The sequence below is a fragment of the Topomyia yanbarensis genome, chromosome 2 (assembly GCF_030247195.1).
Source record: "Topomyia yanbarensis strain Yona2022 chromosome 2, ASM3024719v1, whole genome shotgun sequence".
NCBI classification, from domain to species: domain Eukaryota; kingdom Metazoa; phylum Arthropoda; class Insecta; order Diptera; family Culicidae; genus Topomyia; species Topomyia yanbarensis.
In genome coordinates, this window is record NC_080671.1 from 202,801,670 (window position 1) to 202,816,724 (window position 15,055).

At 33.3% G+C, this 15,055-nt stretch overlaps 1 protein-coding gene and 1 long non-coding RNA gene across 4 annotated transcripts in view; one reads left to right on the plus strand and one right to left on the minus strand.

The window, feature by feature from the left end:
• LOC131682724 (arylalkylamine N-acetyltransferase 1) overlaps positions 1-3,873 on the minus strand; it is a 136,861-nt gene extending 132,988 nt beyond the window's left edge. For 2 of the 3 annotated variants that reach the window (XM_058964419.1, XM_058964417.1), the window contains exon 1: positions 2,850-3,298. The gene's annotated coding sequence lies outside the window, so the exon portion shown is untranslated. Of the gene's footprint in view, positions 1-2,849; positions 3,299-3,703 lie in introns of those variants that run through there. The other variant, XM_058964420.1, reaches the window with a different exon arrangement.
• A 20-nt stretch (positions 3,874-3,893) lies between these two features.
• LOC131682725 (uncharacterized) lies at positions 3,894-4,346 on the plus strand. Its single transcript, XR_009304127.1, has 3 exons — positions 3,894-4,056; positions 4,117-4,138; positions 4,210-4,346. It is a non-coding gene; the product is annotated as an uncharacterized LOC131682725 (long non-coding RNA).
• Positions 4,347-15,055: the final 10,709 nt, after the last annotated feature.

A 15,055-nucleotide genomic window follows, 5' to 3' on the forward strand; every position in this document is an offset into this window, starting at 1 on the left:
ACCTAAACTCTTGTTTTTCAGTATATCTGTCTTGATGGAACAGAGGCTTTGTCCGAGATAGGTTGTAATTCCTACAATCTGCAACCGGCTTCAATGGTTTTCATACTCAAGTATTGGTAATACTATCATTTTTGAACCCATCTAAGGGTCCATGCATAAATGACGTAGCAATTCGGGGGGTAGGGGCGGTATACCAAATTTGTGACGTGGGGGAGGGTAGGGTCAGAAAATGTGCGACGTAGCAATAAGTTTAAATTTCCTTGACGGGCATCAAAACCCATTGATTAGAGAAAACAATTTAATGTTCCACCATTCCCAAGAGAAATAAATTTAAATTCACACAAGTTTCTTTTCACGCGGTTTCCATGTGGTAAATTTTACGATTCGCGGAATTGCAAGCTCGCAAAAAAACGAAAAGATTTTGTATGCGGATTTAACTTGCTTAATTACCCGAGCAAAGTCGAACATCAAAATTACAACAAGTAGAATTCATATTTTGATAATAGCATCAAATTGAAATCTTATTGTGCTATCAGTTTTAGTTTTTTTAAATATGACATCAAACTTTGATCTCAATTTGCTATCATTGTTTGTTTGAAGAATTTTCTATGTTTATATTTCTTTTGCAAAACATCAAAGTGAATACATATTTTGTTATCAAAAAAAATTTCAACATCTTAATGAGCTTTCAATTTACTCTCACTGATAGCAGAATTAGTTTTCTGTTTGATGTCATAGGACATTTTTGCTGCTCTCAATTTTGATCTTTTAACAGTTAAAACGACCAAAACAACAGCAACCTGAGTAATCATTTGCCGAACATCACAACATCAAGTCTAGTTTTCAATTTGTTGTCAGACTCTGCTCGGGTAGTTAGCTAACGTTTCTAACTACTAAACTTAGTTTGATATCTGAAATAAATTTTCTCTTCCGATTCAACCAAATCAAATTTATTAATTTAGATGAACGTATGCTTCTTAGAATCCTTGGCAGCTGCAGGATTGTGAACTGAGAAAACTTCTCTTCATGCTCCATGGCATAGAAAATTTAAACCAAAACTATCAACAACACTAAATTTGTCATAAAGTAGGCTTATTTTGTACGGAATTTGCCATCACAATGAAAAAATTTTGATAAAAATCGTCAAATATTTTGCAAGGACAAGTATTTAAAAAAATCGAAAAACATATGTATTTTTTTTTTAATCCACGGCCGCGTTGCGTGGGGGAATGGGGTAGGGAAATGCTACGTTATTTACAAGGGGGAGCTTAGAATTTTGTGACAAAATGCTACGAGGGAGGAGTCAAAAATTGCCGAAAAAGGCTTCGTCATTTGATATAAAATATACTTATTTGCATTAATTTATGTAATCACAAACATGGGTAAAAATTGATAATTTTTCAAATTAAATACCAATTAATTTTGCTGCATATCACTACGATGGAACATAACAGATACGTTTTATTGTATATATTAATTTATTTCTAGCAGAATAACGCACACACTCAATTCTGTTCGGCAATATCCCAACAGCCATGTAGTCAGTAAATTTAGAAAGTGACATCTCAGTAAAGTAAGATTGGTTTGCTGATTTGCATTAATATATTTTCCGAGTCTCAGCTGAATGAAACGTCACTTTTACTGAGATCTCAGCTGTTGAGATTTCAGCAAAAGATGCGAAAAAAGCTGAGATTCGGCAGAAAAAAATACGTGTGCACATTTAAGCACGTTTGTTACAATAGGACGTATATTATGGCCACTACACCCTGTACCAACAGTATCCAACATGAAAGAAACTTGTTTTTGCATTGCGCTGAAGTGTGGAGAAAAAATATGAAAGCGCGAAATGGTAATTTAACTATAAATCAAGGATTTCGCGTTGTAGCCGAGGAGACGAAATGATCGCAGGATAATATATTGATTTCTAGCTACATGAAACTGTTGTCATTTACGGAACCTAGAATTGATTTCAGAACTACAGACTTTCCGGTACATAAATAAAAGTCATATTTGAACTGATCTCCGATCAACTATCCGTTTTTACGTTTGGATTTTGACGCCCATATCCGTTTGCACCCTTTCATCCAGCTAATATCTAAGAAAATTGACAGCATCAAGTCGATGTCGGCCTAAGGACCAATTATCATTCATAGACTCACGAGGGAGCATGTGATAAGGGGCTTGTGAGCACTACGTTATCTCACCATTTGACGGCAATGCGAACATGCTGACTTCATTTTCTAAATGCCTATTAAAAGCCTGTTAAAGAACTCCTACGTTGTATGTTTATAGGTGAAATCTCTCTAAAAATCAAGAATCCCCAAGGAAACTCAACGTTTTTATAATTATCAACGTTTAACAACATTTACGTCAAAACAATTTAAAGACGCATACCCTTGGTATTACAATTTCTTTGACGAAATTTTATCTTCCGTTTTCAAACAATCTCGATGTCTATACGTATAGTACAGAATAAATGCATGGCTAGCACCTAAATTGCAACCCAAAAATTTCGACCAGTTATTCTACCGTAATAACAGTAAAATTCCCGGTAACAATATAAGTTTTTTTGCAGTTGCAATTGCAATTCTTATAAAATTATTCAAAATTGTTACATCCTAGTTAACAAGAGCATTCAGCAGTAATACCAGTGAATTGAAAATGATCATATAACAATCGCTGTGTTGCGTTGGGAAGCTGAATAATCACATATACACACGAGCGCTATAATCTATAGTAGACTTACTCACATTATTAATGCGATTTAATGCAACGTTTGACAAACACTCATGGGAAAACTAAAACACAAATAGATAGAAGCAGATTCTTCCACTGAATGTACGACCTACCGTTTCTGGTTTCACCGCAGTTCACTAATCTACTGATGGCTGAGTTATCTTAAAAGCCAACCGCGTAAAGTACCAGGCACCGCCACTTGAGACGAGACGATCACTCCAAATCTTTGCCAAACACAGCTAATTTGTTTCCAAATATTTTTAACACAACGCACATTCACAAACTTGCTACCAAAATATTTCTTTCCTACAATCCTTAAAATAAACGCGTAACACGAAACGTTACATCCTTTGCCCTAGACTGCGACACATAAACGTTGAGCAACGTTCACTTTGGAAGACTGTCGGCGAATCACTGGCAACACATTTAACGAGTCGGGAAAGCGAGCTAGCTTCATTCGTTAGTAGCGAAAATAAAATGCGCGAGAAAATTTTGCTATCTTCCTTATCACTTATCGTTTATATATTGTTTGCACTGCTCTCACACCTGTGCAACCACCTTCTAGACGAAAATCTCATCCAACTTATTTAATTTTTGCACACCACAACTGGTTAAACACGCAAATAAAACAACGTAGTTACCACAGCATATACAATAACAAAACAATCGTCACGTTTTGGGGAAGAAACGAGCCCCCTTTTTCAGATGAGGTTTCTTTTTCTGGTCTCACCTACATACAGGGAAAACATGAAAACATACCAACTGGAAAACGAAGAGAACGAATAAAACACGATAGTAGCACGCGACCGAATACAAAATGAAGCTACGTAGCATAAAAATTCGTCACATTTGCTTCTTGTTCACCAGACCGAGTGCACAACGTGCAGGATAAGTTCTCCGTAGAGATTAAACAGTGGAAATTACAGTGGTTTCCCACAAATTGCGCGCGCTTTTCGTTCTCCTTTACCTGATATTGCAAATGTGTATTCTGTTGTCGTGAAAACTGCACGCCTACTAAGCTGCTACCAGCGAGTCGGAATGGGGCATCACGGGAAATGTCGTCTTCTCGTGTCGGCCGTAGAAAGCAAACTATCAATGTAGGCCAAAAATAATGCGGAGAGATCCCTCCGTATGGCAGAGCTCAACACAGGCCACCCTTCCATTTCGAACACCACCTTTCTGGTCAGTCAGTGTTTCTGGTAATCCAACCCACTTTCATGAATGCCACACAGCTTTTAATCGCAATCACCGCTGGCTAGTTGCTCTTCCCGTCCCGAGTACTAAGCGATACTCGTGTTAGCAGATACTACTATGTTGTGTGTGAGTACTTAAACATATTTTAGTAGTTTTTCTATCCGATAACTTTGCTTACTTTCGAAGGTCTATTGCAATTAGATGAATGGTAAATCTCTGGAACTCGAAATATAATCCTATTCACAACTCTAATTGATTATTGTATCAAATGCGTTTCAGGTTTCAATGAAGTGGTGCAATAATCAATGTGACGTTGGACTACTCTTCATTTCGGGAGAATTGTTGGTATTCCACTCCAAATGCTGATAACGACACACAGTGAAATGATAGAATTCTGCGGGCTCAAATTCATAAAAATGTGCATAATTCAATAATAAAACTTACTTCATACAATTATTCTTTTTTATTGTCAATTGATGACATATAGCCAGAGGCACAAATGAATAATGTAATTCACAAAGTCACGGATTCCACTAATATCGCATTCTATTTCTTTCTTCTTGTTGGCAATGTTTGTAAACATAGTTACTTTGCGCGGAAATTAGATTCGCTGATAACGCTCATTATGCAACATACATACTTCATTCATTATATTTGCTATCGCTATAGATTCATTGCCAAGCGAAAATGATTTGATATTTTGTTTATTTATCAAATGCAAAACAATAGACTTCTTGGCGAATTGCGGTGTTGAATGCTTGAATTCATACTTGAATTGTTTGCTGTGTTCGATCATTTCTACCGCGCTTTCAATTTAATTGCCGTTCGCTACTCAATTCAACAATTAAATTAATTACCGTAAACCGGGGTGACTTTGATCATCGGGGTCACTTTGATCACTCGAAACTTTTTTCGTAGATCGCTTATTAAACCAGAGTAGTCTACCGAATCATTTTAATTTGAAATGATTTTTACTCTAAACTTATAAAATACTGATTTGATATACTTTTTGAGTATATTGTTCGGTTTTTGGGTCCAAAAACTACGAAACACCGAAATTTAACTTTTCCTTATTCTTACGAAGCTTCGTAAAGTGTCTATTTTTTATAAAGCAAATAAATCTCAGATTTGAGCAAGAGTAATCAATTACAAGCGAATTTTTATTTTACTTTAGATTGGGATATGGAAAATTTAGTTTCAAGAGTTTGTTTATTTTAAATAATTTTTTTGTGAAACTAGTTGGCAATTATTTAAAATTATTTTAAGCTAAAATTCGCCCATTTTTTTATTGTTCAATATTCCAACGTGTTAAAATAGATGAAACTTTTTGTACATTTATAAAGCACTGAAATAAAACCATTTTAGCAGTTTTAAAGGTTTTCAGAATATTTTACTCTAGTTCGATACAAATTATAAGAATTTTGGTTACTCGAATTGTACAGTACATTGAAATATTTTATAATACCAATTAATATCTATTTAATAATGAGTATCTTTCCAGAATTAGTTTAAACAAACATTTGAATGAAAAACATTGACATCAAGAACATAATGTGGGTGAACATGCAGGTTATCAAAGTCACCCCGGAATACGAACACGGCCTTTAAAATGAAATCATTTTTGAAAATATTTAGGTAAAACCATCCAATATTGTTCTCCATACATCAGTACATGGTTTTAAAAATATGAAACTTGAAAAAAACGTGTTGCGTCTAAAAATATGTAATGATTACTTCGAAAAGTGATCAATGTCACCCCGGTTTACGGTACAGAACGTTCGGTTCTTTTAGTAAAATAAACTAGGGCAATTACAGGTAGCACCGACCCCTTAAGTTTTTTCCAAAGTGGCACAATGCGAATACTATTATATTTTATGCATAGAATTCTTGTTTAGAAGGTACTTAACCCCTTCATGGCCATGTTGTTTTAAAATAGCTGTTTTAAAATAGTTGTAACTTTTAGTTTAGGCAGGATTCTCTCACAAACATAGGTAAAGCTAATGGCTGGGACCATTACTTTTTATTTAACCTCTAACAGTTACAAGTACCATGAGTAGAACTGAAAATATTGTAATTGAACCGATTGGATCCAGCAATGCTAGCAGCAGGCCCATTATCAGGTGAAAAATAAAATTGTTCAATTTAAGATTGTCTTCGACTATCTTTTTCGTGTAATTGGACGATTGTGCATATTCTAGGAGAACTGTATTGAGCATCGGAACATAAAACTTGAGCAGCTTCTAGCACTGCGAGGTAAACTGATATCTTGATCAAAGCAGTTTTTTGTGTTTTGGAACTCAACAGTTTTAGAATGCTATATGCGCTAGAAAAAACTGGGCTTGAAAGGCTTATCAAGGCATAATTTTGTCAGCGTTGTTTGTACAGATTCATCACGAGGTAAGGACAAAAGAGTTTGTATGACTAATGTTATGAATGAATAATATTTTATACTAAAGGTTTCCCCGCTAATTCTTTTGAGCACAATGGCAACCTTGCGTCCTAGGATTCATTAATATAAGAGACATACATTTAGTAGAAAAGTTGCCAAATTCAGGTTTTGATTTTTCGGTACTCTGATCATCAACCATCCATCGTGGTATACAAAAGGACGCGTTTTCACCGTGATAAAGTTTCTATTGGACAATCCAATGTGTCACTAGAGATACTGTTTGAGGACCACATTACAGAAATGAAGGGTGTTACGATCAAAAATTGGTCCAAAAAGAATGTGTGTAAATCGGTCAAACTTTTGATTAAAAGATAAAATTATTTTACTTTTGCAAGCTCAATTCGTACAGAAAAAAATCACTCAAGTATCGTTTCGTTTGACTCCTTCCGTCAAATTTTGCACAACCTCCTTGGTCACTTTCGCGAGTTGAACTGCATCTTACTGACAACTATCTTTCGCGTGCTCTTAAGGTTCTGCTGGATGATAGTTCAATAGGGTAATTTCGGGAAAATTGCCGCGTCGGGTGAGATGTCGCACTTACAACGTTGGAGATGTAAAAAAACAAAAATTGTTAATAATTGTGTACGTCCGCACATTTTAGCCGAAAAATTTTAGCACAAATTTCGATTTTTTACGCAGGCTATATTTTTGGGTTAATCAGTTCTTAAAAATGTTTCAGAAATATTTTTATACTTGTTTCGGTCCCTTAAGGCAATTTTAAAAGTTTGGAACGAAAAATTCTTTCCTTATAGAAAATATTCCGTAATTAATGAATTTGCGTTCAATGATGTAATTTTTTATCAAACTTTGTATGGACGCTCGACTAATAATTACTTTTAAAGTACTCATACATTATTTGATTCTTTATGAACTAGTAAAATGATTTTACATAAATCGGAACATTAAAATAGTTATTACTACAACTTTCACGATATTGAACGCAATAACTAATGTTGGAGACTTGACCAAGTGGCAATAAGCTGAAGAAAGATTAACAAATTTCTGATATTTACTATGCTGTTGTAACTACTGTTAATGTTAATCAGGTCACAAAAAATACTACTACAGTTAATCCCTTAAAGGAAATGTATTAAAAACAGTCGAAATTTATATTTCTTACTGTTACAATATGGAAAAAACCGATTAAATCCACCTAGAAGTGAGATGACACAATCACTCATTCATTAGTTTTCAGGACGCATGCGAAGTAGGCACGCAACAAGAGGTGAGATGAAAACAGTTTCGAGTCCTGCACGAATAAAACTTCGAATAAACTATTGAAAATCAATAAAACAAACACAATTTTTAAAAAATTTAAAAATGTGAGTAAAGGTCTGCAGATTAATGAAATGAGTGAACTAGCTCAGTTTATTTAATATAAAATCAGACAGTTTAAAAAAATATCAAATAACAGCATATATTAAATTGTTTCAAACAAATTGGAAGAAATGAAGGAAAGGAATGACTCAACTATAAAATGGTTAAAATAAATGAAACAAACAAAACAAGAAATAAATGAAATGAAGAAAACGATTGAGCAAAAATATAAATAAAAAATTCAATGAATAATATGTATAACATCAATAAAATCAATAATACAAATGTAATAAAAAAGTATGAATAGAATTGCTAAAATAATGAAATAAGGAAGAACAAAACATAATAAAAGAATTAAATGATTAAAATGAAACATTAAAAGATTCTAAAAAGGTTTCAAAATTAGTAGACTAAATAAAAAGATGTCATATAATTAATTTGGATGAAATGAATAAAATGAATGAATGAATGATGAACGAAGAAAATAAATAAAATATATGAACTTGCACAAATCAATAGAATGCATAAAAATAAAGCAGTGTACAAAATAAGTAAAATGGATATGAATAACCTACTTAATCCACCTAGCAGTGAGATGAGACATTTCTTACACATACCACTGTTGGATCATTCATTAGTTTGCAGAACTAATGCGAAGTAGGCACCCAGAAGTTTCTAGTCCTGCACGAATAAAACCTCGAATAAACTGAATAATTTATAGAACTATTGCACAGTGGTCCAGAATGTCAATTTAGCACGAATTTTGACTTTTTGCTAAAGTTAAATGACTTAGTCTTGCAATATGTTTGGCAAAGTTTTTGTACTTTGCAAGGCTCTTCTTTTTGTTTAAACCAGAGTTAAAAATAATCGAAGCTCTTTGTTGACGGCTGAAAATGAATCTGTTGCGACTCGCGGTGAATAGAAAAAATATTCATTCAGCTATCCATCTTATTCATTCAGTTGAATATCGTACAATATATTCATTACACTAATTATCTAGGAAAATGTTTTCAAATGACGATAAAGCATATGAAACAACAATCATCATCGCTTACATTGTGCCAGGGCCCACTTTGATGCGTATGATTCGTTGCTGCACGGTCGCTTCGTGTAATAATCGGAACCGAATGAAAAGCTGCATGGATGAATGGGCGGTTTGTTCGTTTGACATTTTCAGCTGCGTCACTGAATATTGAAAATGAATGCGGCTGAATATGATCAATTTTCATTCAATGAATTTGAATATTTTTAACTCTGGTTTAAACATATGCTAGGGTGGTTCTAATTTTAGCAAGATTTATAATTGAATTTTTTTAACGGTTCGAGCTTTACTTTAAATAACACTTAACAATTAATACCGTTGCTGCCACATGAAATACCGTCATCGGGGTTGTAAAGTAACCCAAAAATAGAACGTTTTTTACATTATACTCAAAAACTATGATTACGCAACTTCAAATTTGAAACTGCTTGATATTTTAAATATGGCAGAAGTACCTCCAAAGTTAGAGAAAAGAACTTTTGGAAATCAAGATTGAACATTAGATATAAAGAACTAAAAATTGGCGTAAAGTAGCCCTTCTGTGCAGTTTTTTTTCAAAATCATGTTAGCCTCTTTATTTATTGTTATGGATTATGCTCGTTATTTATGTATGAATGCAAATGAATTTCGCGCCCGAAAAATGAAAGGGTATGTTCAAAAACTGCGTACTCCAATAACTTTGTTTTGGAGAGTCAATAACAACAAACCGAGAAAAAACGCTCTTCATGATATACTTTTTCATTGATCCTTATGAATTAGACAACCTTATTTTAGTATTTTTCTAAAAGTTAATTAGGTTCTGGAGTGCAAAGGCTTTTCCAAAAGAAACGGGAATAGTACTGTTATATTTAATAGTCAGGTCAGTTCATCCATCTTTTATGAGATATCCTTTTTCCAATATACTGAGGACCTTTTTGTTTTGCAAGGTAATTCGTCTACACTACATAACTATTCCCTGCTGCTCTTTCTTTCATTCCACAACAAATTGCTTCAATACACATAGTTTAAATACTTCTAGCAACGATAGCGTTATTATATGTTTGCTCCATTCTAACTACACTATTCAGGCAACTGGCGTCCCTATCTCTGCATACAGTGTTTGACAATAGGCAACATCGTTTTTCCATCGATCAATTGACAACGTCAAAACCGCTTGAAAAGCCACCAACAAATAGCAGTAGCAGTAAACAATAGAAAACAACGCACACTTTCTCTAATTTGATGCAAACTAAAGCGCTCGCCGTTTGTATTAGGGACCATTCATAAATTACGTAACGCAAAAATTGCCCAAAATTGACCCCCCCCCCCCTCCCCCTATGTAACAAATTGTCACAAATTTTTCCATCCCCCCCTCCCCTGTTACGTAACAAATTCCAAGAAAAAAAATTTTTTCTTCGACGAAAACATGTTACGTAACGATCTAGTTAACACCCCCTCCCCCCTATGTCACAACTTGTCACAACTTGTCGTACCCCCTCCCCCCCCTAAAAGCGTTACGTAATTTATGAATGGTCCCTTAAGGCAAATATCGGTTATTTTGTTACAAACAAAGTTTTTATGCTGACTACGCCAATATGACGTCATGTCATCCTCGTGACACTACTCAATTTGCAAATTATCGATTATTACTATTTTTCAAAACATTCAAACTAGTACGCTAATAAAAATCTGCTTTGAATTAGTCAAATCCCAAAATTAGAGTAAATCTTAAATCAAATATACAGAATGTGTAATATAGACTTAAGTAAAGCTTGGCGTAAAGTAGCCCCAAATTTTAGATAAAATGGACATATGGTTACCAATTAGCAAACAATAAAAATACGTACAAAAAGTACAAACACAAATAATTGCATTATATTGCCAGGTTAATTTTACGTAATCTATATTCTTTTATTTAATAATTTGACTAGCATATCACACTTTCCCAAGAGAATTTAAGTTACAATGTTTTTGTTTATATTTTATGTTTAGTTTCATTGCCTACTACGATTACTTGAAAGCATTTTCTTAAACCGATATCCAATTTTTATATTTATATTGAACCAGCGAATAATAATATGTTTTGCTTTTGTCAAAATATAACGTTAAATTTGAACTAGAAGCTCAAGTATCATTCTTTAATTTTTGCGTAAAGTAGCCCCCGTGGCGTAAAGTAACCCCCCATGATGGAAGCATTCTTTATAGTATAGATCACCAAAAAATGGCAAATGTACGATATTTTTTATATATTGCAATATTTACTCAATAAACAATTTATTTTTAGTAAAAAGTATATATAACTTTCTAACGAGAGAAGCTAGAGGTTCGGTATATTAAGACAAACTGTTCTCTTTCAAAATATCTGAAATTATTTCTAAAGTGATCTTAATGAAAAATCAAAATTACAAAACTTATACAAAGAAACCCATTTTTTAAGGAAAGAAATACTCTTTTTTTGGTAAATTTCTTATAAAATGAAAACTATACGATGAGTTTCAGGGTATTCGACAAAGTTTTTTTTTAAATTTTATTTTCTTCATTTTTCTGGAATACAGTGAAACTCTATCTCGAACCATTGAAAAGTTAATTTCCTGATTTTATTAAATTTAGAACCACCATACTACTATTTAAAATAATTGAAGTATTGTAAAGTGCAACATTTTATCATGAAATCGAAACTATATTTTTTATATTGTCCGTGAAAGTAATTTAAAAATATTACAAAGGGTCAACTCATGAAAAACCAATTTTTTAATATAACTTTTTCAGTTTCCATTTTTTACAACCTATTCTTCTGGTGTTTTTCAAAGCTTTTGAAAACGAACATTTTCTTCTAACACATCGAAACTCTAGCTTCTATCGTTCAGAAGATATAAGCACTTAATATATCAAAATAGATTTTAACTCAGTTTTGGAAAAATTTAAAAAAATATCGCATTCTCCATTTTTTTCTAAATTATAACTCATGACCTTATTTATATTTGAAAAAGAATTATCTTTTGTTTGCCACATTGAGTTATGTTATTCCAAAAAAAAACATTTCTGGCGAAAAAGCGACCATTATTTTACCAAAAAATAAAAAAACATTTTTGGCTAAAAAGCGATAATTACTTTTCAACGAACATAGTTAGATTTGTGGTGTAACATGTCATGTAACAAATTATTCGCCTCACAACAATCTTAAAGTTGTCTGAAGACTACTTCTGTTTTAAATCAATTCCGCAAAAGTTATTTGAATAAAACAGTTTTTCTAAGAAACACCCTAACCTTCGATTTAGAATATGTCGTAAAATGAAAGTATGACTGCTAGAGCTTACATGTCTTCAGCAAACTTTTCCAAAATTTGTTGTTCTAGAACTTCGCTGAAGGTCGTTTGGCTCTCGCTGGTATGATTAAAAAGTAATTTTTAATCCTGGTAAAATAAGAACCACCCTGACCGTTGTTTTAACAAAAAGAAGGGCCTCACAAACCACGAAAACTTCTCCAAAGACTTAATATGGTTAAGTTGTTTAGCTTTAGTAAAATTTCAAAATTCCTGCTAAATTTGCATTCTAGACCACTGTGCATTGTATCAGAAAGTTATGAATTGTTTTTTGAAAATCCTATTACCTGAAAAATGGCTCATTAATATACAATGGATTAGGGTTTCCATTCTTTTTTGTTTCCACTTTTACGTTTTCCTTCTTCTTTTCTTGAAGGCGTGGTTTAAGATTATCTGGTGTTTCTACTTTATTAATTGACCTTAATTAGTTATCAGGAACCTGGAACGCTCAATTTGTTTTAGAATTCAAAGTTGTCTTTATGAATATGTTGAATATGTAAATATGCTCAATTAGAAGTAGTAAAGTGAGACAAGGTCACATGTGCATTCATACCCCTTAAACAGAGAGCAACTGAGGGAGAATGCGATTCGTGAATTTGCACTGAAGTAAATTATGTGAAGTGTCTAGTGTATTCTTCATAATTGTTCATACCAATACAATGAACACGTATTTTCAATAATATCATCACAAAAAAGGTATTCGTAGTTTTCACATGACATATTTGATCATGTTACATTCAAAATTCAATAGAGATATTAAGAGTTTAAATAACGCACGTGTAATGTCTTCTTTGAAACATCCATATTATCCAGTTAGGTTAAATATCTTTCTGAGATAGCCTAGTCAATAAGGGCAAGTTACTGGCTAACGGGGGGCTATTTGCCAACTCGGATACGCTAATTGCCTTTCAATTTGCAGCAATTTGGTGGCTATTTCAAATGCAACATTTGGGCGATTTGCTACCGTCATTTTTTGCCGCTCAACCCGCCCTTAAATTACCCCCAAATCGCCCAGGGAACGCGCCATTTAATCGCCCTTAATGGCCTAATATGAAAATTACAAATAATACTTATTTTCGGATTCATTTTCTACTCACATAAACTTATCAGTACACTATATTCCACTATACTTATACACGATTCCACAATTTCCCACATTCGTTGGCTAAATGAAGTGCACTAGACAAACAAAATACAAGCGAGAACACGCCAATTGTTTAAAAAAACAATTTTAAGCTTAAGCCAAACATGAACCGCCATGTTTGAAAAACGCAAAAAAAAACCAAAACCAAAATTTGTCCAAGTATAGAAATTGCCTTTAAATCGCATTTGCAAATTGCATTTGTTCTTAGGGGCAATTAGCACAGGCGAGTTGAGTCAAACATCAAACTGTTTAAATCGCCTGACCATGTTCGTCTGCATTTTTTTGACCGGGAGCCATGAATTTCCCTAATTATAGTGCATATAAAAGATCTGAACAAACCTGAATTAAATTTAAGTTGGTGTAGTTTTAGATTTTTGATCACTTGCCTACCCATAGTGCAACGTTTCGAAGGTTTGCTCCTTTCATCTTGAGGGTTTAAATATTTAAAAATAGGGTAACAGCAGACAAAAAAAAATTTGTCTTCTCAAACCTCCATAATTACATCGCACACAGGAAATTAGCTTGAACATTAAAAAGTATTTCAAATTGGCAGAAGATCTTGTCACACAACTTAGAAATAGATAGAGAAAGAGCAAGATAGATGTGAGTCGTTACAGTTGCTAGGAACACGAAGGAAGAAAGTGAGAGTCAGAGGGGGGCGGGTGCCATGAAAATAAGGCAAATGCACTAACCGTCATTAAATGACAAATGACGGTTAGTGCCTTTTCCTTATTTTAATGGCATAATATGCGATATATTTATTTCTTTACACCCTTATTATAAATAACGCAACTAGTATTTTTTGCGCCATAACCAGCCTAGCCTAAATCATGCAAAAGAAGCCAAATTCCGCTAGAATTTTGAGAATCAAAAATACAGTTGCTTTAGATGATGCTACGAGTGTAGGAGAAAAGTATTATCTCACTATTAGGTGGATTACTTGAAGAGCTCTTTATTAATATACTCTCCAACATCTACCTCACGGTTGAACGCAACACCTAATCGAAGGGATAAATACATCACACTAGAAAAAAATATCACTATGAAGTCAACTATAGCCTAAAACATGTTGTGTTTTGACAAAATATCTCAGAAAGTAAACAACATATCGAAAAACATGACAAATAATAGAGTCAAGTTATACGTTAGGTCTTACATTTGCAACTGATTTCATCAAAATCGATCCGCCATTGCTGAAATAATTACATACACATAAAATATACATACATACAGACATTGTCCCAATTTGTCGAACTGAGACGATTGGTATAGGAGACTCGGCCCTCCGGGCCTCGAAAAAGGTTTTCAAAGTTTGAGCGAATCCTATACATTTCTTTTGTAAGAAATGTAAAAATAGATAAAATGCACCCGAATGAAAAAAAGAATGAAAAAATGCTGAATGAAATAAATGATTAAGATGAAATGATCATATATTCAAAACTAGCCACATACTCAAAATGAATGACACTGAAAAAATGAGTATGCAGAAAGAAATTTAAAAAAAATCAAATAAAGTAAATGAATAATTGTATGAATTTGGAAACCTTTGTTTCAGATAGTTCTAAAATGTTTGTGAAAATCCTATTATTTGAAAAATGGATAATCAATATACGATGCACTTCCTAATGTTTCCATCCCTTTTGATTTCACCTTTTTTTCGTTCTTCTTTTTTTTGCCGGCGTCGTTCAAGGTTACCTGATGTTTCTACTTTATTGATGGACCATAATTAGTTATTAGAATACTGCAATGTTCAATGTGTGTTAGAATTCAAAGATGTCTTTTTGGTCACAGATTTCGGAAAAAAAGATTTTTGTACAGAAAAGAATTTTCAGGTCTAGTATTTCTACGCGAATTTGGAAACAGTAAACTGAG